The sequence below is a fragment of the Dasypus novemcinctus genome, chromosome 19 (assembly GCF_030445035.2).
Source record: "Dasypus novemcinctus isolate mDasNov1 chromosome 19, mDasNov1.1.hap2, whole genome shotgun sequence".
NCBI lineage: Eukaryota > Metazoa > Chordata > Mammalia > Cingulata > Dasypodidae > Dasypus > Dasypus novemcinctus.
The window spans coordinates 25,123,912-25,148,840 of record NC_080691.1 but is presented as its reverse complement, the minus strand read 5'-3'; the positions used below and the strand labels follow the sequence as shown (position 1 = coordinate 25,148,840).

General features: G+C 41.7%; 1 long non-coding RNA gene and 1 pseudogene across 1 annotated transcript in view; one reads left to right on the top strand and one right to left on the bottom strand.

The window, feature by feature from the left end:
- Positions 1–24,929, bottom strand: part of LOC131274566 (uncharacterized) — a 127,197-nt gene that overhangs the window by 66,531 nt on the left and 35,737 nt on the right. The gene's annotated exons all lie outside the window — the stretch shown is intronic.
- LOC111764958 (U6 spliceosomal RNA) lies at positions 14,867–14,925 on the top strand (annotated as a pseudogene).

The window sequence follows — 24,929 nt, the reverse complement described above, 5'->3', positions numbered from 1 at the left end:
TATCTTCTACAGTCCCATGCTAGTTTTTAACCATCCTTCTAGTAATATACATGACCTTAGACTTTTCCTTTCAACCACTGTCATACTCATACAATAGCACTACTCGTTACAAACACCATGATATGCTTTCACCAGGTCTATTCATTTCCAAAAACTTACAATCTTTTTACCATTTCTGCACAGATAAACCCTCAGCTTTCCATTCTCTACCCTCCTATTTTCTGGTGACCTATAATCTAGTTATTAAGTCCATGAATTTACACAATATATTTAGTTTGTAACAGCACAATCAGAAAGTACTTGTCCTTTTGTGTTTGGCTTGCTTCATTCAACATAATGTCCTCCAGGATCATCCACGTTGCCATATGCTCCGTGACTTCATTTCTTCTTACTGCTGCATAATACTCCATCGCATGTATACACAATTTATTTATCCATTTGTCAGCTGACAGACACCTGGGTTGTTTCCAACTTCCAGCAATTGTGAATAATGCTATGAACATTGGTGTGCAGATGTCTGTTCATATTCCTGCTCTCAGTTCTTCTGGGTATGTACCTAATAATTGTATTGCTGGGTCACATGGAAAGTCTATATTCAACTTCCTTAGAAACTGCCAAACAGTCCTCCACAGTGATTGTACCATTCTATATTCCCACCAGTAGTGAATAAGCATTCCTATCTCTCCACATCCTCTCCAACATTTACAGTTTTTGGCCAGTCTAATAGTTGTGAAATGATATCTTATTGGAGTTTTGATTTGCATTTCCTAATTGCTAGTGATGAACATTTTTTCATGTGTTTCTTTGCCATACAATTGTCTTTTCAAGTCTTTTGCCCATTTTTTAATTGGGTAGTTTGCCTTTTTATCGTTGAGCTGTATGATCTCTTTGAATATCATGGATATTAAACCCTTATCAGATACATGATAACCAAATATTTTCCCCCATTGAGTTGGCTGCCTTTTTACCTTTTTGACAAAGTCCAGAAAGGCAGTTTTGATACGTTTTTTGAATGATTAAAAAAATGTTTGGGAGGCTCAGAAATGGGAAATAATACATATATTTGGAAATGTGTAGGGATGAGTGAGGGACGAGAGATGAATCTGGATAAGCTGCTGGTTTGATCAGATTGTATTGAAATTTGAACTTCACACTAAGGAGTTAAACCTTTTGGGGCTATCAATGGCTTTGGAAGACTTTTGTGTAGTGGTTTTCGTAATTTGTAGTGATCAATTTCATATTCTCATATTAACTCATTTTTTCCCTAAATGTACTTTCCTAAAAGTATAAAGGGTGGAGTGAGAAAGCTAGAGGAAGAGAACCCAGAAAGGAAGAGAGTAAAGTTTTAAGGTTGCATAGACATCTAGTGAAGAACCTGTTTGCATCTGACACAGGCATCCAGATCTCTGATTCCCTGTTTTGGCAATTCTGGCCTACCCTTGTCTCTTGCTTTCTTGGGCACTTAGGTCAAAACATGGCCAGGAAATTCAACAGGACAGACTGTTTTGTGGTCACTGGAAGCCACTTCCTGATTACTGATTAGTCCTTCATAGACTCTTTATACAGTCATATTTGCCCTTTCAATGCAACAAATCAAAATGATGGTCCCCTCCATTTACCTACAGTCTTCATCCTAGACAATTTTTCTTGACCATTGTTGAACACCAAGCCTGGATTTGCTTCTTCTTGTTTTTAAATACTTAAAAAACCATTTTTAGCATTACCTTTCCCCCAGCGTGGGGCATGACCCCCAGGGATGAGCCTCCCTGGTGCCAAGGGATTACTATCAAGCACCAGCTGGTGATGTAACTAGAAAAAGGCCTTGAATAAAAGGGTCAACTCAGACCAGCAGAATATCTCACCCTACATGTTGGATCAGGTATTAGAACTGCTTTTTGACCTTGAATAAAAGGGGGAAATAGAAAGGACAAATGAGTTTATATGGCTATGTGTCTCCAAAAAAGAGTCAGGAAGTCATCAGAGGGGTCACGCTTATGCATGCCTCAGCAGGATCCCAGAGACAGCCAAAGCAGATACAAGCCCAGGTACTGGTTCTCCTGAGGGCTACAGAGGCCCACAGGTTCTATGGTCATGGCAGATGGCTCTGGAGTTCAGTGCCATGTCAGTTGGCCCTACTTTGGAGTTTGTGTTCCTGAGTGTGATGGAGTTGGACTCAGATGTGACCTTTCTATACGTGCCTCTTCTGTCACTTTTACTGAACCTATGGTTGTCACCGGGGTTGGTGTATACTCAGGAGACCTGAATCTCTGAAATGTCCATGTGGCAGCTGGGCCCTGAGCCTTAGCAGACTTGCAACTCCTACCCTCTGGTTCATTGGACTTACCCAGCCAGCTAACAGGGAGGTGAAGAAGGTCAACCACCACACCAGGGAGCTGAGAGTGCCTACAACTTCAAGCAGGAGAATTAACATCCATCATCCATATGGAACCTAAGCCCCTCTCAACATAGAGGTGGAGTGGACATAACCATCCCAGGGTCCACAGGATGGAGGAATAGAGTATGGACTAGAATGGATTTACTGATATTCTACTATGAAACTATTGTGACTAGTAATGGAAGAAACTGTAGCATAGATGTGGAGAAAGTAGCCACAGTAATTGCTGAGGGCAGGGAGAGGGAAGAAGAGATGTGAAAGGGGGGGGGGGTATTTTTGGGACTTGGAGTTGTCCTAAATGATACTACAGGGACAGATGCTCAACATAATATATCCTGCCATAACCCACTAAAGGGACTGGGGGAGAGTGTCAACTACAATGTAAACTATTATCCATGGGAGCAGGAGTGCTCCACAATGTATTCACCAAATGCAGTGAATCTGCCACAATGATGAAAGAGGTTGTTGATGTGGGAATAGTGGGGTGAGGGGGTTGGGTGGTATATGGGTACCTCTTATATTTTTTAAAGTAACATTTAAAAAAAATAAAAGAGATTGTAGAACCAACAAAACAAAACAAAACCATTTTTAAGAAGATAATTTAGATTACATAAATGTCACATAAAAAATAGAGGAGATTCCCATATGTCCCTACCCCTCCCACACTTCCGCACACTAACAACATCCTTTATTAATGTGGTACATTTGTTACAATTTATGAACACATATTGGAGCACTGCCACTAAGCATAGATTATAGTTTACACTCTGTCCTGCACAATTTTGGAAGTTATGATAAAATATATAATGACCCGTATCAGTCACTACAACATCATTCAGGTCAATTCCAATGTCCCAAAAATGCTGCCATATTACATCTATTTTTCCCTCTCCCTCCCCTCAGAACCAACAGTGGCCACTGCCTCCACATCAATGACAAAACTTCTTCCATCGCTAGAATAAGACTATAGTAGAATAACAGTAAATCTACTCTAGTCCATTGTTCATTCTCCAATCCCGAGGAGTCTGGGGGCTTAGATCCTAGGGCAGATGGATGGGACTTTCTTGCTTGCAGTTGCAGTCTCTCTTGGTCCCTTAAGCCATCATCATCTCTGAATTTGCTTTTAAAATTTTGTCTTCTGACCTGATACATGATTTTTTTTTAAACTTATTTTTTTAAGATTTATTTTATTTCTCTCCACCCCCCACCCCCCCAGTTGTCTGTTCTCTGTGTCTAATTGCTGCATGTTTTTCTTTGTCCGCTTCTGTTGTTATCAGCGGCACAGGAATCTGTGTCTCTTTTTGTTGCGTCATCTTGCTGTGTCAGCTCTCTGTGTGTGTGGCACCATTCCTGGGCAGGCTGTACTTTCTTACACGCTGGGCAGCTCTCCTTACAGAGTGCATTCCTTGCGTGTGGGGCTCCCCTACGCGGGGGACACCCCTGTGTGGCAGGGCACTCCTTGTGCGCATCAGCACTGTGCATGGGCCAGCTCCATAGGGCTCAAGGAGGCCCAGGGTTTGAACCATGGACCTCCCATGTGATAGATGGATGCCCTAACCACTGGGCCAAGTCTGCTTCCCGTGATTTCTTGTTTTGACCTTACCTGACAGAGCTCTTCTTGGGTCTTCCTCTCTCACTACATGTCCCTATAAAATCCTTCCTTTTGATACAGCTTTGACCTAGGTATTCTAATTTCAGCATAGAACAATGGAGAGCAGGTGTTCCACTCCTTTCTGGTCCCTCTTTGGTTTATCCCAGCTCTGGAAGTAGGATCCAGTTATCTTCCTTCAAGGAGGCAAGAAAGCACTTTGGAGAAAATTATGACTTTCAGAGGTAGGCCTGGATTTAAAATGGCTCTGAAATTTCTGTAGATGAGTGATCCTGCCCAGGATACTTCTCTTTTCATAGCATTTTATAGGGAAATATTGGGAAAATAAGTTTTTATTGGGATTAAATGATATTGAATATAAAGCACTTAATTCAGGATTAAGCCAGTGTAGCTGTTCTTCAAAAATGCCTTCTTCCTTGCATCCTGGGTATGAAAACAATAGCTTTAGTGGCATCTCTCACTCAGCTTAGGCTTTGGGGAGTTTTAATCAATGTTTAGAAAAGACAGAGATGGTGTCTATGTTGGTCCCTCCAGATGAATGGCTTATTATTTAACTGTTCCCATTTAAGGTACTTAAGACCTCAGTCCCCCTCTCTTAGGCCTCTCTCTCCAGCTGGTATATGTAAAAATGAACCACAAAAGCAATGGAATCCTTTTCCAGGATTGCTCAATGCCATCTGTTTATGCCCAAGGCCCCAGGCCATGTTACTGATGCAGCCGAAGACCTATCTCCATCCAGGGGATCACGATTTACAGGAACTCTCTGAGATGTTCCAGAGTCGTGTGTGTTTTTGTTTTTTTTTTTTACATAAAATGGCTCCCTAGATCCACTATGACAAATTGTCAACATTTCCAAAACTGTCTCTTATAAAGTATTTATAGGATAGAAAGTTAACATTCATTGGAGACCTGTTGTGAGCCAGACACTAGACTAGTCCCTTAGGCAGATTCTCTGATTTTTTGTCCTAGTCCTGTGTGTTTTTCCTTAGCCCCACTTTACAGATGATGAACTGAAGCGCAGAAAATTTAGGTTATTTGCCCAAAACCAATTGCTGGTAAGTGGTGGAGCCCAGATTCAAATCCGGTTCTGTCTGCATCAATGAACCTCTGCTGCCTCCTTTACAAGACCTTCAACTTTCAGAGTCTCCATTGTGTGGGAACTAGTCTACCACACTAATATTTGTATTTTTAAAAAATATAGTTATTTTTCATAGCCAACTCTCCTTCTCCCACCCTGACATTCATTCTTTTATGAAACCTTCAATACATGCAGCCTTTGAAAGGAAAAAGGAACCTGAAAGCTCCAGTGAAATGAAAATGCTGGGGCTTCTTTGAAACTTAAGAAGCATTAGAGGCAATTACATTTGTGCAAATGTAGAAAGGCTTGTTGCTATTTCTGATTTCCCCACACCCCAAGGCAATAAACTGGAGGGAAGGTTGTTAACTATTTCAGAGCTCAGAACAAGAGGCAGCAAAGGCAGTGATTTGCTTTTCTCACCTCTACTGTCAGTATAAGTAAGGTAAAGCCACCACTCTTTCCAAAGTGAAACTGATATCTGTTTACTCAAATAAATTAATGTTGTTGTTGTTTTTTTAATCTCAAAAGATGTTTTTGTGGGAACAGTATTACATAGTAATTCTGGTGTACATCTACATGATTCATCCATTGAAAAGATATGCTAATAAAATATACTCTTATATCTTTGCATTTAATGACTTTTACTTCCTTTTCTCCCTTTTTTTTTTTTCCCTTCATGGTAGCATCTACTGGCCTATACCCAGTATTGTTTTCATAAATACATACAGGGATATGGATAAAAGATGGGGATGAGAGAATGATAAAAAAAGGGGGACATGAGATACATTTAAAAATGTCTGAAGATGTAAATATTATCACTTCATTAAAGAAGTAGAACTTGCAAAGAAATATACCTGAGGGAGAAAACAAAATTCTCTCCAATGAACTTTTTAGGTATACTTTTTTTTAGTTCTCTATTGCTCCAAAATTGAGTGGCTTTGAATGATATTCTTTTTCAAAATTCTGCAAACTGGGCTGGACTCAACTGTATAGTTCTTCTGCTCCATGTGGTATTTGCTGAGGATGGAAATATAAAGAGAGATGTAAACATTCTCATGATGCTTCATCTGGAATGGCTGGGCCAGCTGCGGCCTACCTGACATTTCTCTCTTTTTCTCCACATGACCTTTCTCTTAGATAGCTTGGGCTCACTCACAATATGGTCCTCTCAGGCTAACTGGACTTCTTACATGATGGCTGACTTCGATGAGGCAAAATCTGCCAGTCCTTTTAGGGCCCTGGACTCATTTACTCCATATTCTATTGGTCAAGTCACAAGGTCATCCCAAGTTCAACAGGAAGGAAACTGACTCCTCTGCTTGGAAAAGGAGCTGGCATGAAGAGGTGGTGGGGGAGGGGAGATCACCAGTGGCTATCTTTGGAGGCCATCCACCTCACTGGAGTTGGCAGGTAGCTTGATAACAGTTATTTCAAATGTAACTTCTAATTAATGGAATATTCTACAGCAATGAAAATGAACGAACTACAGCTATATGAACAAGTGATGAATTTTCAAAATATCACGATAGGAAAAAAAGACAAAATAATTCATACCAGATGATTCCACTTAATGAAGTTTTAAAGCAAGCAAAAATACACTATACTCTTAATTAATGTATAAATAGGCAGTAAGACTATAAAGAAAATCAAGAAAATAATGATCATAAACGTCAGATTAGTGCTTAGTTCCAGGTAGAATTTAGGTAGTTGTAATCAAGAAGTGACACAGGAGGCTTCTGTGTGCTTTCTTCTTGACCTGAGGGTTAACTGTCACATTGCTCATTTATGCATATTTTCTACTTGTATGTTTTAATTCTAAATTTTAAAGATGCTAAAATTTATATTTGGGCTAAATTTAAATTTGGTTCATGCATACTTTATGTGCAGCTCAAAACTGCGGCTAGCATATAGTGTACTGAAACAGAAAAGTAGGAATGGGCTTGCCGTCCTCCCTAAAACCTTAGGTTAGCTTATACTAATAACAACTATTGATTTTTGAATTGGTAATATGTCCCATCAAATGGCTGAATGCATTATTGTACAGAATCCAGAGAAAAACCTGAGACGGAGGTATGATACCCATTTTCCAGAGAAAGTTAACAGTGGTTTGTAAAGTGCAACTCCAAGGCCACACAACATTTGAACCCAGCCTGTCTGACTCTGAACTTCCTCCATAGAAAAGCCCTTGGCACAAGGGTCCTGAACATCAGTAAATTTCACCCATCTTCTGTGCTCTAGCTAGTTGAATCCAGATCAGGCAGCACCCGGTCACTGTCAGCACAAAAACACAATTGTTCAGGCCCTGGTCTCACAGGGAAGTGGCCCATTGCAACCACAGGGCAATTGGCAGAGCTTCAGGCACTGATGGAAGGCTCTTCTCTTGGCTGCTGGCTGTTGACAGGCTGAGTGGCTGCCTCGGCCATGCCAGGATGAAATAAAGCCACCCAACACTCAGGATCAGCCGACCAAGGGAGTGCAAGGGCAGTGGAAAGAGATGGCCTCCAAATTCCAGGAGTCACATGGTGTTTATTCTGAGGCCACCCACCCATCACCCACTCCAGTGGAAGCTGCTGCTGCCTGGAAGGGCTCATGCTGGAGAGAATCCAGATTAAATAATAGGGTAAAAAGGAGCAAGTCTGTTTTGGTTTGTACAGACTATGCCATTTCAAAGGGACAAGAGCAAAGTCTTTGAGGGCCCATATTGGGGTCTACTGAACCATGACCTAATTAAATCTATTATAGGAAAAAAAAAAGAGGAGGGTCAGCATTGTTTCTTTTGAGAAATTATTGAGCCTTATGACAGTACTGTTGCGGGTACTAGGAAAACACAGACTTGGATAGTATGTTGTCATTAGTAACTTAAGGGGGGAGGGGCAAAAAGAGAGCTGTTCTCTGTGATGACAATGCTTATATTGTCAAAACTCTTTAAGTCTCCCAACTGCTCTGTGAAGGCGAGTAGGTCATGTATCATCAGCTTAATTTTAAAGGTGAAACTAAGGATTAAAGAGGCTTTTTCCAAAACTCATGTTTAGAGAGTAAGCTGTTTTCTTTTTTCATCACATTCAAAAATAAGGAGGAAGTTTTGAAGAATGCTGGTTATGCTAAAAGTAATACAAATACTATGGATATTAAGATGCAGATGAAAAGGAGGAGCAGGAGGAAGGAGAAGAAGAAAGAAGAGTTAAGGAGGTGGGAGGAGAGGAGGAGGAAAATGAGGAGAGGGGAGGGGAGGGAAAGGATGAGAAAGAGATGGAGGACAAGGAAGAGGAGACAATCTAGAAGTAGAGCTTCTTGAGTACCTACTATACACTAAGTACTGTGCAAGGTTATTTCTTACCCACTCTTCTCTTGGAGAAGGTGGCTCTCCACCATGGTCTCAGGATATGATCCTATGTTGGACAACCGACTCAAGCTGGGCCAGTCCAATTTTTCTGTCCTGGGAATTTGGAACAGAGGACTCTGAGATACAAGTTAGACTCTATTAACAGAGCAAAGAAAGCCCATCTGCAGAGAAAGAAAGGAAAAGAGGCAGCACTGAAGTAAGAGTGGCCACTAGGGACTGCCTGAACACTCAAGAGAGAAGGATAGCGAACTTGAGGTCCTCTTGAGCCCAAATTTCTTTCCTACTTTGAGCACTTTCAGAGATTCCTGGACCCTTCTAACAAATCCCCTTCCCCTCAGTTAGTCTGAGGGGGTTTCTATTTCTTAAAACCAAGTGACTGATAGATCATCTCTGAGCCTTCGACAACTTAGGCATGTTTTACTACTTTACAGATAGAGCAACCAGGGACTAGGCACAAAGAGGGTAAACTATGTGCTCAGAGTCACATCAGTGGCATTGTAGAACTGGGACAAGAGAGCCAGAAATCGTTTCTCCAATAAGATAGTAGCTGAAGAAATTTAGCGAGTTTGGAGTCACAACCCTGTTATTTTGCCATTCAACTCAGGATTCCTTTAGTTGCAAATGGAAAAAAAAAATCCTATTTAAGGTCATGCAACTTTTAAGAAAATGTAGGTTATTTCTCATTATAAACTTCTTAGAAGTCCATTTCAGGGATATAATTAGCTTGTGGCCATGGCTACATTCAGGCATTTAAGCCATAATGTCAGAACCCATTTCTTCTTCCTTTGGCTCTATTTCCTCTCCGTGGGCTTTGTCCTCAGGTAGACTTTCTTCTGTGGAAAAGATGGCCAGCAACAGCTCCAAGCTTATATCTTTCCACTAGAGGACAAAGAAAGCCACTTTACTAATTACACCACAAATCTCCTAGGGATGGCTTTCATTGGCTGATTTGAGTCACATGTCCATTTCTGGGCCAATTGCTAACCAGGGTGATAAAATGTTTGGACTGGTCAGACCTAGGTCATGCACCCACTCTCTGATGCAGGGCCATAGTCAATCCTGTATTTACCAAATGGCCTGAGTAGAGGAGGGGGGTGATAGCTTGAATGAAAAATGGTATTTTTACTCAAAGAAAGGAGGATGGATGCTGGATAGAAAAAAGCGACATTCAATAAACACTTGCTAGCCCTGTCAGGGCTCCTGTTTGATACATCTTCCAGAATTCTCATTTAGGTCAGTAGGCTTGGGTAACTGTAGGCATTTTGAAAGCAGTTAGTTCATATTGCTCAATGTACAACTAAAAAGTTAAGTGACTTGCCCCAGGCACGTGACTGTTGAGAAACAGAGGCAGGCCCACTCTTGATACCCAGACTGGGATGCCAGGCTGGCCAAACTCCCTGGCATCTTCTTTCCCAGGATTGCTTTGACTAATCCAGCAATTGAGCATCTGGCCAGTTCAAAATTTCTCACCATTTCCCAACAAGATTTCTGGCATTGCCTTGACCATGGGGGATGTTGCAGACACTGTGACGAGATGATATCAGAAATTCAAATGCAAAACAGGCTTTCCCACATCCCCATTAGCCACTGATGAGTATATGCTACACATCATTTTTCACATTGTAGACATTTAAATGTTACCAACTCGTCCTCTTAAAAAACATGTATAAATAAGGAAAGGGGCAAAGAGAATATTGATGCAATTGCTCTTTCGGAATCCACAATGAAGAGAGGTCACCCAAATGTGTTACTGAGTAAAGTCTTGAGCTTCCCAAAATGCATTAGTCACTCTCTGCTTCTAATGGCTGTTTTCAGGTCTATGTAGAGGGTGGTCTTTGACTTGAGCAAACTATGGACTAGGGCCAAATCCAGCCCACCACTCTTTCTGTACATACTGGTTTATTGGAACACAATCACATACATCCATAAGTATTATCTATGCTTGCTTTTCCACTACAATGACAGAGACAAGTATTCACAACAGAGACCTTATGGTTCTCAAAACCTGAAGTATTTACTATCTGACCCTTTACAGAAAAAGTTGGCTGACCCCTGCTTAGAATATTAGATTTTCAGAGCTAAAGGCAATCTTAGAGTTCATTTAACCTAGAGGTCTCTGGGTTCCCAGAGGCAGAATCTAGTATACAGAGTTTGGGCTTTTATAGGCTAGCCTATAACTCACCTTTTTTTTTTTTAAGGATTTATTTTTCATTATTTCTCTCGCCCCGCCCCCCCCCCCCCACTTGTCTGCTGTGTCCATTCGCTGTGTGTTCTTCTGTGACCGCTTCTATCCTTATCAGCGGCACCAGAAGCCTGTGTTTCTTTTTGTTGCGTCATTTTGTTGTGTCAGCTCTCCGTGTGCAGCGCCATTCCTGGGCAGGCTACACTTTCTTTCACGCTGGGCGGCTCTCCTTATGGGGCACACTCTTTGTGCATGGGGCTCCCCTCCGCAGGGACACCCCTGCGTTGCATGACACTACTTGCATGCATCAGCACTGCGCATGGGCCAATTCCACACGGGTCAAGTAGGCCAGGGGTCTGAACTGCGGACTTCCATGTGGTAGGCAGATGACCTATCCATTGGGCCAAGTCCAATTCCTTTATCTTTTAATTGAACTAATTTTAAATGTAAGGATATTTTGCATGAACTTCCTGTTTCTGACTTTCCTTAGATCATTGAAAGATCTAGGAACCATAAAACAATACACATTTAGCAACCATGGCAGGATCTGGGCAGTGGCCTCCTCATTCTGATAGGGAATAGCTGTTTTACTTTTCCACAGTCTCTACCACTCTATCTTTTCATGACTGAGGCTGAGTCTCAGTTGCCATTTACCATTACCATTTCAACTCTTAAGAGTCCAAAGAAATTCTTCAATGCTGATAATACCTAACAAGAGGTAAAATAAGACCCTGCCACAAATTGTTGCATATTTTGTGGAAAATGGTAAAGGACCCATTCCACTGTATAAGTGAAGGGTATTGGGGGGGAGGGGCGGCTTGTTAATGGCAGACATATGGCCCTCTTTGCTCACTACATTTGTGGGATTTAAGTTTGTGACTGAGTGATCAAGTCTAATTGTCCTCATAGTTGATATGGGGAAACTGAGGCCCAGAGAAGAAATGAGACTTTTCCCACTCAATAGGCCCAGGCTTGCTAATTCTTGGTCCCATACTACTTCATTATTCAGCGCTTGTGGCTCTAGTCCCTGCATTCTTTATCATATCAGAATTAATGCTACCTTCTCAGAAAAAGTACTTAATTTTCAGATAACATAATTATAAACATACATATCCATAACTACAGTATAAATGAGAAATAGGAAAAAAGAAGAGGCAGGAAAGGAGCCTATGCTTGTACCTATTTGTAGAATCATGTGATTGCTACAGCTACCAACGCCCACCAATACAGCTGTTCTGTGTTGACAACTCAAGTACAGTTAACGGCAATGCTGTGAATGACATTTTCTTGTCTTGAACACAGCCAAGTCCAATTTTCCCTTGGGTTACATGTTAGTGGCATGTATGAAAAATCCAGGATACACTGAAACTGAGAAAAAAAGGAACTTGTGTTTATATTTGAAACAGGGTTAGGTGGAAGTATAAAATGGTGCAGCCACTGTGGAAAGTAGTATGATGGTTCTTCAAAGGGTTAAACATAGAATTATTATATGACCCACCAATTCTACCTCTAGGTATATACCTAAAGAAAGTGAAAACAGGGTCTCAAACAGATATTTGTAAACCAACAAAGTGTAGTATATCCATATAATGGAATATTAGTCATAAAAAGGGATGAAATTCTGATACATGCTACAACATAGATGAATCTTGAAAATATTATGCTGAGGCACATGAGGAACAAGGCATATGAGGAACAAATACTTTATGATTCCACTACATATGGCATATTTGTAGAAAGAGAAAGTGATTCGAGGTTACCAAGGAAGGGGGAAGGGGAAGTTGTTGTTTGATAGGTGTAGAGTGTGTGTAAATTTTGGCAATTTTGAAATAAAATAAAAACAAAACAGGATTAAGATTTTGGACTCAGATAATTTTTAACAGATTTTTCAACTACCTGAATGTCTAGCTGTAAATTCAAATGTCCTAAGGGATATGCAGGCCAAGTTTTTATAGGGTAGGACTGTTCTGTGTGCCACTGGACATCTCGCATCCCTGGTCCTTGCCCACTAAAGGCCAGTACTGTCACTCCTCATCATTCTCAATCATTAGGACAGTTAAAGAACACTCCCACAAGTTTCTAACACTCCCCTCAGGGCTTATTGCCATTGAAAACCATTGCCCCAGACCTTTCCCAGCTCCATTCTAGACTGTTTGGATGAATCTGTTCACTGGAGAGATATCCCAAAAGACAATGGAATATTATGAACCACTGGAAGCAATGCCTAATGACTCCAATTTCTGGGGATTTGCCCAGACTGCTTAATAAGGAGCATCCTTCAGTGATTATTGGGAGTAGATTCAGAAGGAAATTTTAAGATGACCTGGGAATCATATTCCAAATGCTCGCATATGTACTCTCTAGCAAAAGCAAACCTCCCAAAGGAAACCAGCAGGAGTGGAGAATGGAGGGCCAGCTCCCAAAGCCTTCAGCAGGGAGGTAAGAGATGACCCTACAGGGCATGCCAGGGTCCAAGATTTAGGTAAAATAGATTCCAGTCAGGCCCTGGGCTATGTAGCAGGAAGAGAGGAAGAAAGCTGGGCCTATGGCCATTGTTATGCAAATAAGATTAAAAAAACAACAACAACCAAGCCCTCTGAGGTCTCCCTGGAACAGTGGCGTAAGAGAGGCCCCAAAGATGTTTTTAACACATGTGCCAGAAATTAAAATTAGGTTTAGGCTCATTTGAAGGCCACTCTGATACTACCATATGGTGGGAGAACTGCTTTTTGAATTTAGCAAACATCTTAAACTATTTTTCAAATGACTTAGGTTCAGCAAGACTCCAATTTTTTTTTTTTCAAGAACCTTTTCCCCTTCATTTTAAACCCTATGGTATTTTAAAGGGAATTCAAGCCACATGTCTCTGATTCATTTACACTTAACTCATCATCATGTTGTTTTGTAAGTCATTTGACGTCCAGAAGATTTTGTGACATACAGTAAATGTACGTATATATACATATTTACATCTATACACACTTAAAAATTTCTTCTCCCAAGAAACTAGGTGCTATACTTTGCTAAGAATTAACCACCTCTAAACACCAAGGAAACCAAGTTAGACTAAGAATGAAGCATCCTCCAAGTTTTCCACTTGTTAGAAGCAAGTTTCCCTATTCAAGCCCAAGGTGAGGACAAAGGTTTGTGGTTGGGCTAGCCAAGCCACACAAGGAGGGAAGAGAAGGGGCGGAATCACTAATTGGTATCTAAGCTCTTTCTTGCTGAGCCTTGACTAGGCCTCAAATGACTCCCCTCATCCTAATGGCTCCCCCATCTGTCTGCTCATTGTGTCCACTCATTGTCTATGCAAAAGGCACCAGGAAACAAACCCAGAACCTCTTATGTGAGAGGCAAGTACCCAATGGCTTGAGCCACATCTGCTCCTTGCTCATTGTGTCTGCTTGTTGCATCAGCTTGTTGAATCAGGTCATCTTTAGGAGGCACCAGGAACTGACCCTAGGATCTCCCATGTGGGACAGGTGCCCAACTGCTTAAGCCACATCCACTCCCTCAAATGACTTTTAAACAAAGTGCTCCAGTTAGCCTTTGCTAAGTTAGTCAAATGAAGAGACCTCTTGGTCCTCTCCAGCTCTGGTTTCTTCCTCCCCCTCTTTCAATTCTTGGTATTAAGAACCACCAAAATAATAAAAGAATTATAGCTCCCATTTACAGAGAAATTATATGCTAGACACTGTTACAGGCTTTGCACTGGGCAAAAACTTATATAGTGCCTACCATGGGCTAAGAATTATTCTCTGTGTTTTACACATATCTAATCCTCACAACAACATTGAAAAGTAGTGTTACTATTTCCATTTTACAATTTTGAGAAAACAGTCTCAGAGAGGTTAGTTTACTTGCTCAAGGTATTATAGCCAGTACAAAGCAGATACATGATTTTAACCCAAGCACATAAGTCCTGTTATGATTCACTGGTATGTTTCAAACTTTCTTACCATCATTACCATTATCACTATCATCATTACAATAATCATCCAACAGGAAAACCCTTCCTCAAAACAAAGCTTACAGGGGACATCCAAGTAGATAAAAGTAGTAATCTTTTCAGCATAAATTTAAGACAATCAAAATTTTAAAACATATTACAAATAAATTTATACACAGGAAAAATGAGACCATTCTGATGAACACAAAACCCTGAAATCAGGTATCTATAATATCTGGAGTCTTGGCCAATTCACTCAACTTTTTACTGCAGAGATCCTAGTTCTTCCAGTGTTAAGAGTCTACACTGAGTGCTTGCTTCGGCAGCACATATACTAAAATTGGAACGATACAGAGAAGATTAGCATGGGAAAGCTATTGTCTCAATATCTGTACATCAGTTTCAGTAAATATGGTATGAATATGTTAAAAGGTTATTGCTGTGGAAGGGAAAAGGTTTTATATTGGATAAGTGGGAGTACTGTATACTGTATATATGAATTACTGTGACCTAAAACTCTTGTGAAGATAAGCTTAATAATTAGGAAAAAAGAAAAGAAAAAGATAGGATGTAGAATTTCTCCAAATTAATATGTATTCTATATCTAACCTTTAAACTCATAACTATATTCCATTTTGCTATTAAGAGAACCTGGCATTATATTGGGCTTCACTTTTCAGGAAGTTTTGGATCACAGAGTGGTTCAACAATGGCAGTGGAGGAATACTGGTATGGGATGTTATTGACAGGGGACATATAGTTGACAGGGAGTAATACAGGGCATGTGTCCGGGGTGCATGGAAATGTTTGGATATATTCATAGTGGAAACAATTAAAAACAACAGCTGGGGGGGTGCTGGGTTCCTGGCCAGGGGGGCTCTGTCATGGTCCCTAGGGGAGCAGCGGCAGTCCCCCAGGTGCAATGGCAAGGACCAGGAAGGAATGAGGGTCCAACAGTGAGCCCCTGATACTAATGACTATGCTTGTGAGCCTATACACCTGAAATAAGAACAAGGCCTAGAGCAGCACTGTGCCTAAGAGTTCCCTCCTGAGAGCCTCTGTGTTACTCAAATGTGGCCAGTCTCGAAGCCAAACTCAGCATGTAAATGCACTGCCTTCCCCCCAGCGTGGGACATGATACCCAGGGATGAGCCTCCCTGGCACTGAGAGATCACTACCAAGTACCAGCTGATGACGTAACTAGAAAATGACCTTGAATAAAAGGTTCAACTCAGACCAGCAGAATATCCCTGTCTACATATAATAACAGGAATTAAAAATGCTTTTTGACCTAAATCAAGGGGTAAATGGAAAGGACAAATGAGTTTATATGGCTAGGAGTCTCTAAAAAAGAGTCTGGAGGTTATCAGAAGGATTGCCCTTTTGCACACCTGAGCAGAATCTCAGAGACAGATAAAGTAGATACAACCCCAGGTATTGGTTCTTCTGAGGGCTAAAGAGACCCAAAGGTTTTATGGTCATGACAGAAGGAGTTCACTGCCATGTCAGTTGGCCCTTCTTTGGAGTTGGTGTTTCTGTGTGATGGAGCTGGACTCAGATGTAATCTCTTTTCATAAGCCTTTCCTGTTACTTCACTGGAATTGTAGTTGGTGCTGGGGTTTAAGATATATCTAGGGGATCTGAATCTCTGGATTGACAATATGACAGCCATGCTCTGAGCCTCAACAGACTTCAGCTCCTACACTCTGATTTATTGGCCTTACCCCACTCAGCTAACATGGAGTTGAAGAATGTCAACCACCACACCATGGAGCCAAGAGTGCCTACAACTTAAAGGAGGAGGATTGCATCCAGTATCCATGTGGAATCTAAGCCCCCTCTTGACATAGAAGTGGAATGGACACAACCAATCCAAGGTCCACAGGATGGAGGAATACAGTAAGGATTAGAGTGGACTTACTGATATTCTATTCATGAACTATTGTGGTTAGTAATCGAGAAAATGTGGCATTGGTGTGGAAAAAGTGGCCATGGTGGCTGCTGGGTGCAGGGAATGGGAGGAAGAGATGAGATGTGGAGGCATTTTCGGGACTTGGAGTTGTCCTGGGTGGTGCTGCAGGGACAATTACCGGACATTGTAGATCCTCCCATGGCCCACTGGATGAAATGTGGGAGAGTGGGGGCTATGATATGGACCCATTGATCATGAGATGTAGCAATGCCCAGAGATGTAGTCACCAAATGCAATGGATGTGTCATGATGATGGGGGAGAGTGTTGCCGTGGGGGGAGTGGTGGGGTGGGAGCAGTGGGGGGTGAATGGGGACCTCATATTTTTTGAATGTAATATTTTTTAAAAATGAATTAAAAAAATAAAATAAAATAAAAAGTCTACACTGAGAGACTTTCAGTAACTTCAAATGGTAACATCTTTAAAAAAAAGAGCATTTTTGTGGACCTGGTGTAGCTCAGTGGTTGAGGATCTGCTTTGCCCATAAAAGGTCCTGGGTTCAATACCTGGTACCACCTTAAAAAAAAAAAAAAGGAGCACTTTAGAATCTCAGGATATCCTTCAATTGATCTGATCTAGATGCTTGAAAGAGCAATAAGAAATTTTTGTTTTAGAGTTGACATCCCTAAAATATCTTTTAACTGTTTCATAGATACAAGTCAGGTAAGAAGTACCCCAACTTGTCAAGTTGATTACCACCCATAATACAATGTTGTGCTGACACAATATTGTCCAGATTCAATTTTTATTGTAAACCAGTGTCTTAAGGCAAGTGCTAGCCACAGGGATATTTCTATCCCTAAGACAAAAAAGACCCAAAAGTAACAGAACACAGATGCACTAACACTACCACTCTCAGCCATCAGGATCTATTTGACAAAAACAGCATAAAACTTTACCAACAGAAGCATAAGCAATGTATATATTTACTTATCTCATGAGTTATTATTAAAAGCAAAAAAAGATAAAAATGACTCTTGCTCTTGAAAAAGCACCACATCTACTTTCTGAACATTGTGTGCTTACATGTGTATTGCACCCATGAAACATTCCACAAAATGTGCATGGATTTGATTTGATGAAAGGATGATGAGGCTAGGTTAAGATGGAGAGGAAGAAAGGCAAGAAAAATGATGATAACTTCCAAGTTGCTCCATGGATCTGGCATTTACAATTTAACTCTCCCCCTTTTCCCTTGCCACTCTGCCCACCTGATTCAGAACTTCAGTCTATAGAACAAATCCAACAGAGTTCCAGTTGACAAACTTACCTCCAAGTCTTTGCCTGGCCTGTTCTGCGTGTTGATGGTCCTCTTGCAGATGCTGAAATTCTACTCACCCTTCTATCTATTAGGAGCAAGTTCTATCTCACCCAATGAAATTTTTCCCAATCCTCCACACCAGAGGTAATTGCTTAGTAAACCACCAAGACTACTACAATGACCTTGTTAAGCATGGCCTTGGGTGATTTGATGACCATGGGTCAAGCCCAGTGCTGAGGACTTTATATGCATCATCTTATTTATTCCTAAAAACAATCCATTAAGACCGTTATCATCTTCACCATCACCAACCTCATCAAGCAGCAGAATCATTACCATCATGGTCATCACGGTAATCATCTTCTTCTTCACTATTAATTGTACACTATAAACAAGGAAACTAAGGGTAGAGAGGTTCAATACTGTATTTAAAAGCTCACACACCAAGCAAGTGAATGAACCAGACCTTGAACCCTAGTATGTTAACTTTTCTGTAAACCATTCTGCTTCTCAGCCTTTCAATTTCAAACTGTTTGAGAGAGCCATGCTTCACAGTTATTGGGGCATCAGTGCTCGTTTCCCCTGAGATGACTAGTTATATGGGTTTCTTATTTATACTTTTAGAAATATTTTATGCATATGTAAAGAAACATGTAAAGGCATTAGCCTTCCCCTTTTTTTACATAAATGGTGGTATACTATCAATACTGTTTTGTGCCTTTATGGTAACTATTATTAATATTAGCTATTATTCAGCTTATTGAAAGGGTAATAATAAAAAAACAAAACAAATGTTACTTTTCCTTCCATACTGAGCATAAAAATATACTGAGATCTGTCCCAAGTTGTAAGGAAAAGAACAATTCTCCTTTCCCAGTATCTCCACATATTCATTGTTCTCCCCTCTCAGTTAAAAGGAGTTCCTGTGAGGCAGCCCTGGGGTCTAGTTTTCCAGTGCCCTCCCACCCGTTAGAAACCCCCAACACCCACCAGATCTGGCCTAAATCCCAGAGCAAGGGACTAAAGGCCCAGCCTCCGACATTCTAAACATTGGATGGCCCGTAGAACTAAGCAATGATGTTTACATATTTTAGCAGGTAGGCTGTGAGGTGGGGTGGATTCATGTAGGGGGAGGGAAGGTAGATTCAGGAATCTGAAACTACACAGACGCTCTTGGCCAATACCCATTGCTTCTGGGTCTCCATATGGAACTCTAACACTCACTTCTTTAATCTTCTGTAGATTGTCTCTGGCTTTATCTTTGATCACCAATCTTGATTCTGCTTTCTGTTCTGGTTGTGTTAAAGCTAGAGGATCTCTGAGTGAATCAGTAATTTTCTGTCCTTTCCACCCAGATTGTTCCACCAATACTACTTTGCATGGAGGTGTGTGTGTATGTGTGTTTGGGGTGGGGGGTTACACAAAGTGCCATCATTTTTTGCTTCTGGTAGAAAGTTCTCTATTGTTCTTATAGCTTCCCCCAGCCCCCAGAATGTAATGGGACTAAAAGGAAGGGTGGGGTAGGGTGAGCTGAAGTCCACAGGTCCCCAAGAGGCTGGTATTCTACTTTCACAAAGGAAAGCATTTCCTTGGGTGTGTCTTCGAACAGGGCGTCCCTCCCTTCTTCAAGCCTCTCTCCTGTTTGTCCTCCAATTTTTATACCTTATGCCCCTGGTCTACCACCCAAGATGCCTGGCATGGTACTTACATTCTCTGACTCAGAGTTCTCATTTTTTCACACTCCTTCTGCCTCCTGAGTCTAGCTGCTTGCCCACACTAACAACTGATTTTACCATCAGCCGCCTACTCGAGGTTACATTTTCCGGTGCAATTTCCTTCCAATAATCCCTCTCTCCCCCAAGCAATCCTCACAATTGGAGCTTACACCTCTTCTTTTCCCAATCCCACCCCTTGGGTCTCTCGCACCAGAATTCCCCATTTTCCCTCCCCACAATGATCCTAGGTCTCCGAAAAGGATTTCCAATTTGTAATTGTTTGGGAGAGGCTGATGTCTAAGCTAGTGGCTTCAGGGGCCCAGACATTTTTATATGAATTTAGATTGCTGGAACACCCAGTCACAAAAGGTTTTATGTACTATTGGCAGAGACTTCTTTGCCAACTAAGCTTCAAGAAGTTTATAGGTTTTGTAGAGTTACACGGCAAGTCTTGGAAGGCTTTCTTAGGGTTATGTAATCACTGGAAGAAAAAGGAGTGGTGTGTGTATGTGCACATACATGCATGTGTGTGTGTGCTTTTCCTGTTGCTTTACTTTTCTACTTTAAGGAAAAACAATTTTAATAGAAAGGAATGTGTGAAAGACACAAATGTAAAAGCTCCAGGGCCTCTTGGATGACTGCTGAGGAGAAAAAGGCCAAAATGTATTCAGCACAATTGTCTCCGTTCAGGCATTAACAAGATGGAACAAGTCTTTCAGTCTCTCTGGAGATTCTGGCAGAGCTGTCTGCTGGATCATTCTTTCTCCTTCACTTCTTCATAACATGTTTCTCTATTGGCATTAGTGAAGTAATTGAATTGTAAGAATGTGTTTAGTGGTTGCCTTCCTTGCAAAAAATATGAAGGTAAGATGTTTTCTGCCATGTTTAGTCACTCTCTTCCCAGTCAAGTGTGGTGTTTGACATGTAGTAGGAGCTCAACACACACTTGCTAAGGAGTGAAATCTAGGTTCAGAATCAGGTCCCCAGCATCTAGCATGCTCGGCACATAAGTGGAGCCCAAGAGATATTTGGGAGATGAATGAATGTTAATTCCAGGTCAAACAGCACTTTGTCTTTTGAGATATTTTGGATTGTATACTGGACATTGTGAATATCATGACATGGAAACTCTGGAGTCTGTTATATTCCCCCAAAGAGGATTTTTGTTTGTTTGGCTGGTTTTAACTCTCACTGTCTGGGTCTCTCTCACCAGAATTCTCCATTTCTTCTTTCCACAATGTGGGTGGATTCAGACTTCAAGTCCTGTTTCTCTTTTGGCGGGCAGCATCTTGAAGCTTGGTTCATTTCTTTTAGGCTTTGCTAGGCTTCTTGGCATCTGCCACATGCACCTGTGGTTTAAAGGTCACTCAGGATTTGGGCAGAGTCCATATAAACAATTTGGAGCATGCCCTTTAGCTTTTTCCTTTCTGAGATTTCTCTCTCACATGGTTATTCCAAACTCCATCTTCTGGGTCTTCAAACTACAAAGACTGGATTTGTGAAGGGACTTTTAGCTTCCTAGGGTGGTGCAGACTAGGGCCTGCCTTCAGGATGGAAGCAATGAAAAGAGGAAGCCTACCCAGTGCAGTTCCTTTCTTTACAGTATCAATTTTTCTCTAGCATCTTCCTGCTTTTAGTTACTCTCCAGTGCCCTCAGGTAGTTTTTTTATATTTTGTCCAGAGTTTATAGTTATTATCTGCCTTAGGATAGATAGTGATAAAAGAATAGAGTGATAGCTTTATCTATCATATCTTTCATAGTGGGTTAAAGAGTGTCCCCCCAAAGTTCATGTCCATCCAGAACCTGTGAATATGTCCTTCCTGGAAATAAGGCCTTTGCTGATATAATCAAGTCACAACACAGTCATTCTAGAGTGGACCCTAAATCTAATATGACATCCTTATAAGAGGGATATTTGACACCAAGATGGAGACACACAGGAAAAGATGGTCATGTGACAACTGGTAAGCTCAGAACAATGTGTCTATGAGCCAAGGAAGGCCATGGAACATGTGGAGCTACCAGAAGTCAGAAGAGGCAAGGAAGGATCCTCCCCAAAAGCCTTCAGAGAGAGCATGGCCCTACTGAAACCTTGATTTTGGATCTCTGGTGTACAGAACCATGAGAGAATAAATTTCTGTTATTTACGGCGGCGGAGGAATACTGGTATGGGATGTTACTGACAGGCTATATATGGTTGACAGGGAGTTATACAGGGCATATGTCCAGGGTGCATGGTAAAGTTTAGATATACTCATAGTGGAAACAATTAAAAACAACAGCTGGGGGGGTACTGGGTTCCTGGCCGGGGGGACTCTGTCGTGGTCCCTAGGGGAGCAGTGGCAGTCCCCCAGGTGCAACGGTAAGAACCAGGAAGGAATGAGGGTCCAACAGTGGGCTGATACTAATGGCTATGCTTGTGAGCCTATACACCTGCAATAAGAACAAAGCCTAGAGCAGCATTGGACCTGGGAGTTTCCTCCTGACAGCCTTCATGTTACTCAAATGTGGCCACTCTTGAAGCCACATTCAGCATGTAGATGCAGTGCATTCCCCCCAGCATGGGACATGACACCCGGGGATGAGCCTCCCTGGCACCAAGGGATCACTACCAAATACCAGCTGAAGATGCAACTAGAAAATGACCTTGAATTAAAGGTTCAATGCGGATCAGCAGAATATCCCTGTCTACATATAATAACATGACTTCAAAATGCTGTTTGACCTAATGTAAGGGGAAAATGGAAAGGAGAAATGAGTTTATATGGCTACGAGTCTCTAAAAAAGAGTCTAGAGGTTATCAGAAGGATTGCCCTTATGCACACCTGAGCAGAGTCTCAGAGACAGATAAAGTAGATACAACCCCAGGTATTGGTTCTTCTGAGGGATAAAGAGACCCACGGGTTCTATGGTCATGGCAGATGGGGTTCACTGCCATGTCAGTTGGCCCTTCTTTGGAGCTGGTGTTTTGGTGTGATGGAACTGGACTCAGATGGGATCTCTTTTCACAAGACTTTCAAGCTACTTTACTGGAATTGTAGTTGGTGTTGGGGTTTAAGACATATTTAGGGAATTTGAATCTCTGGACTGACAATATGATAGCCAGGCCCTGAGCCTCAACAGACTTCAGCTCCTACACTCTGATTTATTGGCCTTACCCCACTCAGCTAACATGGAGCTGAAGAAGGTCAACCACCACACCATTGAGCCTAGAGTGCCTACAACTGAAAGCAGGATTGCATCCAGTATCCATGTGGAATCTAAGCCCTCACTTGACATAGATGTGCAATGGACACAACCAATCCAATGTCCACAGAGAAAATGTGGCATTGGTGTGGGAAGGGTGGCCATGGTGGCTACTGGGTGTGGGGAATGGGAGGAAGAGATGAGATGGGGAGGCGTTTTCGGGATGTGGAGTTGTCCTGGGTGGTGCTTCACAGACAACTACGGGACACTGTAGATCCCCCCAGGGCCCACTGGATGGAACGTGGGAGAGTGTGGGCTATGATGTGGACCATTGACTATGGGGTGCAGCAATGCCCAGAGATGTACTTACCAGGTGCAATAGATGTGTCATGATGATGGGGGAGAGTGTTGCTGTGGGGGGATTGGGGGTGGGGACGGTGGGGTTGAATGGGACCTCATATTTTTTGAATGTAATATTTTTTTAAAAAATGAATTAAAAATAAATAAATAAATTTCTGTTATTTGAAGTCACCAGGTCTGTGTTAATTTTTTTTTTTTTCATTTACAGCAGTCCTAAGCAACTAATACAAAATCTACATTTCTACATTGGCATTCTTTTTTTAAAAAATATTTTTAAACATTTTTCTTGTTCAGTATTCATGTTATTATGCTCTATATCAGAAGGATGACTCTATTATTTATTTCTCTCCCCTTTCCTGCCCTTCCCTCACTCAGTTGTCTGCACTCTGTGTCAATTTGCTGTGTGTTCTTCTGTGTCCGCGTATATTCTTGTCAGCGACACCAGAAATCTGTGTCTCTTGTTGTTGCGTCATCTTGCTGCATCAGCTCTCCGTGTGTGAGGCACCACTCCTGGGCAGGCTGCACTTTTTTCACATTGGGCAGCTCTCCTTATGGGGCCCACTCTTTGCGTGTGGGGCTCCCTTAGGCAGGGGACACCCCTGCGTGGCATGGCACTCCTTGTGTGCATCAGCACTGCACGTGGGCCAGCTCATCACATGGGTCGGGAGGCCCTGGGTCTGAATCCTGGACCTCCCATACGGTAAGTGGATGCTCTATCAGTTGAGCCAAATCCACTTCTGTATTGGCATTCTTGGTTGCAAACTACAGAATCAGCTCTAGCTGGTTTAAGCAGCACATAAGTTTGTTAAAAGATATCAGGTAACTCATAGCATAATAGGACAGGCCTTATAGCTTACAGCATAGTCAAGGAGTAACATTCAAACTACACTCTGATAATTGCCTGTAGCAGTTTGATATAATTGACGAATTCCAAAAAGAAATATTGGATTATGTTTGTAATCTGAGCTGTACCTGGGCATGATTGAGTTATCATCAGGGCATGGAGTCCCCACCCATTCCCCACCCCTTGGTGGGTGGAGACTCACAGATAAAAGGCATGGCAAAGGACTGAGTTGGAGATTTTGATGAGGGGATTTCTGATGTTAGAGCTTGATGCTGAAGACCCGGGAAGCCAGCACCCAGAGGAAAGAGAAGCCAGAACCAGGAAGGAAGGAACCTTGAACCCAGAGAAAAGCAAGCCCTAGGAACATAGGAACTCAGGGAGCCTGAACCCTTACAGACGTCGTCAGCCATCTTGCTCCAAAGACTTTGGTGAGGGAAGTAACTTATGCTTTATGGCCTGGTATCCGTAAGCTCCTACCCCAAATAAATACCCTTTATAAAAACCAACCAGTTTCTGGTATTTTGCATAAGGACCCCTTTGGCTGACTAATACACTGCCCAAATGAAACTTTCATTCACCCCTTGGTACCAACATTGCAGCTCACAGAAATACTCTGCAGTTCCTACCACCAGGACTCAGATGTCCAAGTATCCCCACTTCAAAATGTGGACACTTCCATCTTCACCTTCACCAAATGATGGATTCCATGCAAGCCTGCTTCTTTATGTTGGGAATGACTGATTGGGGCAGCCCTGGCTGCAAGTGGAGCTAGAAAAATGAGTCTGGTTTATAACTTGGAGACTGGAACTCATAATTTAGGAAATTACTAAAATAAAGGAAGGTTTTTAAAATGATGTTAGATAGTCAAAACCATGGGATAAAATGCCTACTACATTAATCATCTATCTGTCTATATATCTGTCTTACTATACTCCCCATCTATTCATCTAATTCTTTTCCAACTCCTAGGCATAGGAATTCTGCCTTATTCATCATTATATCTCCAGCCTTTAATCCAAGTCCACATAGTAGATT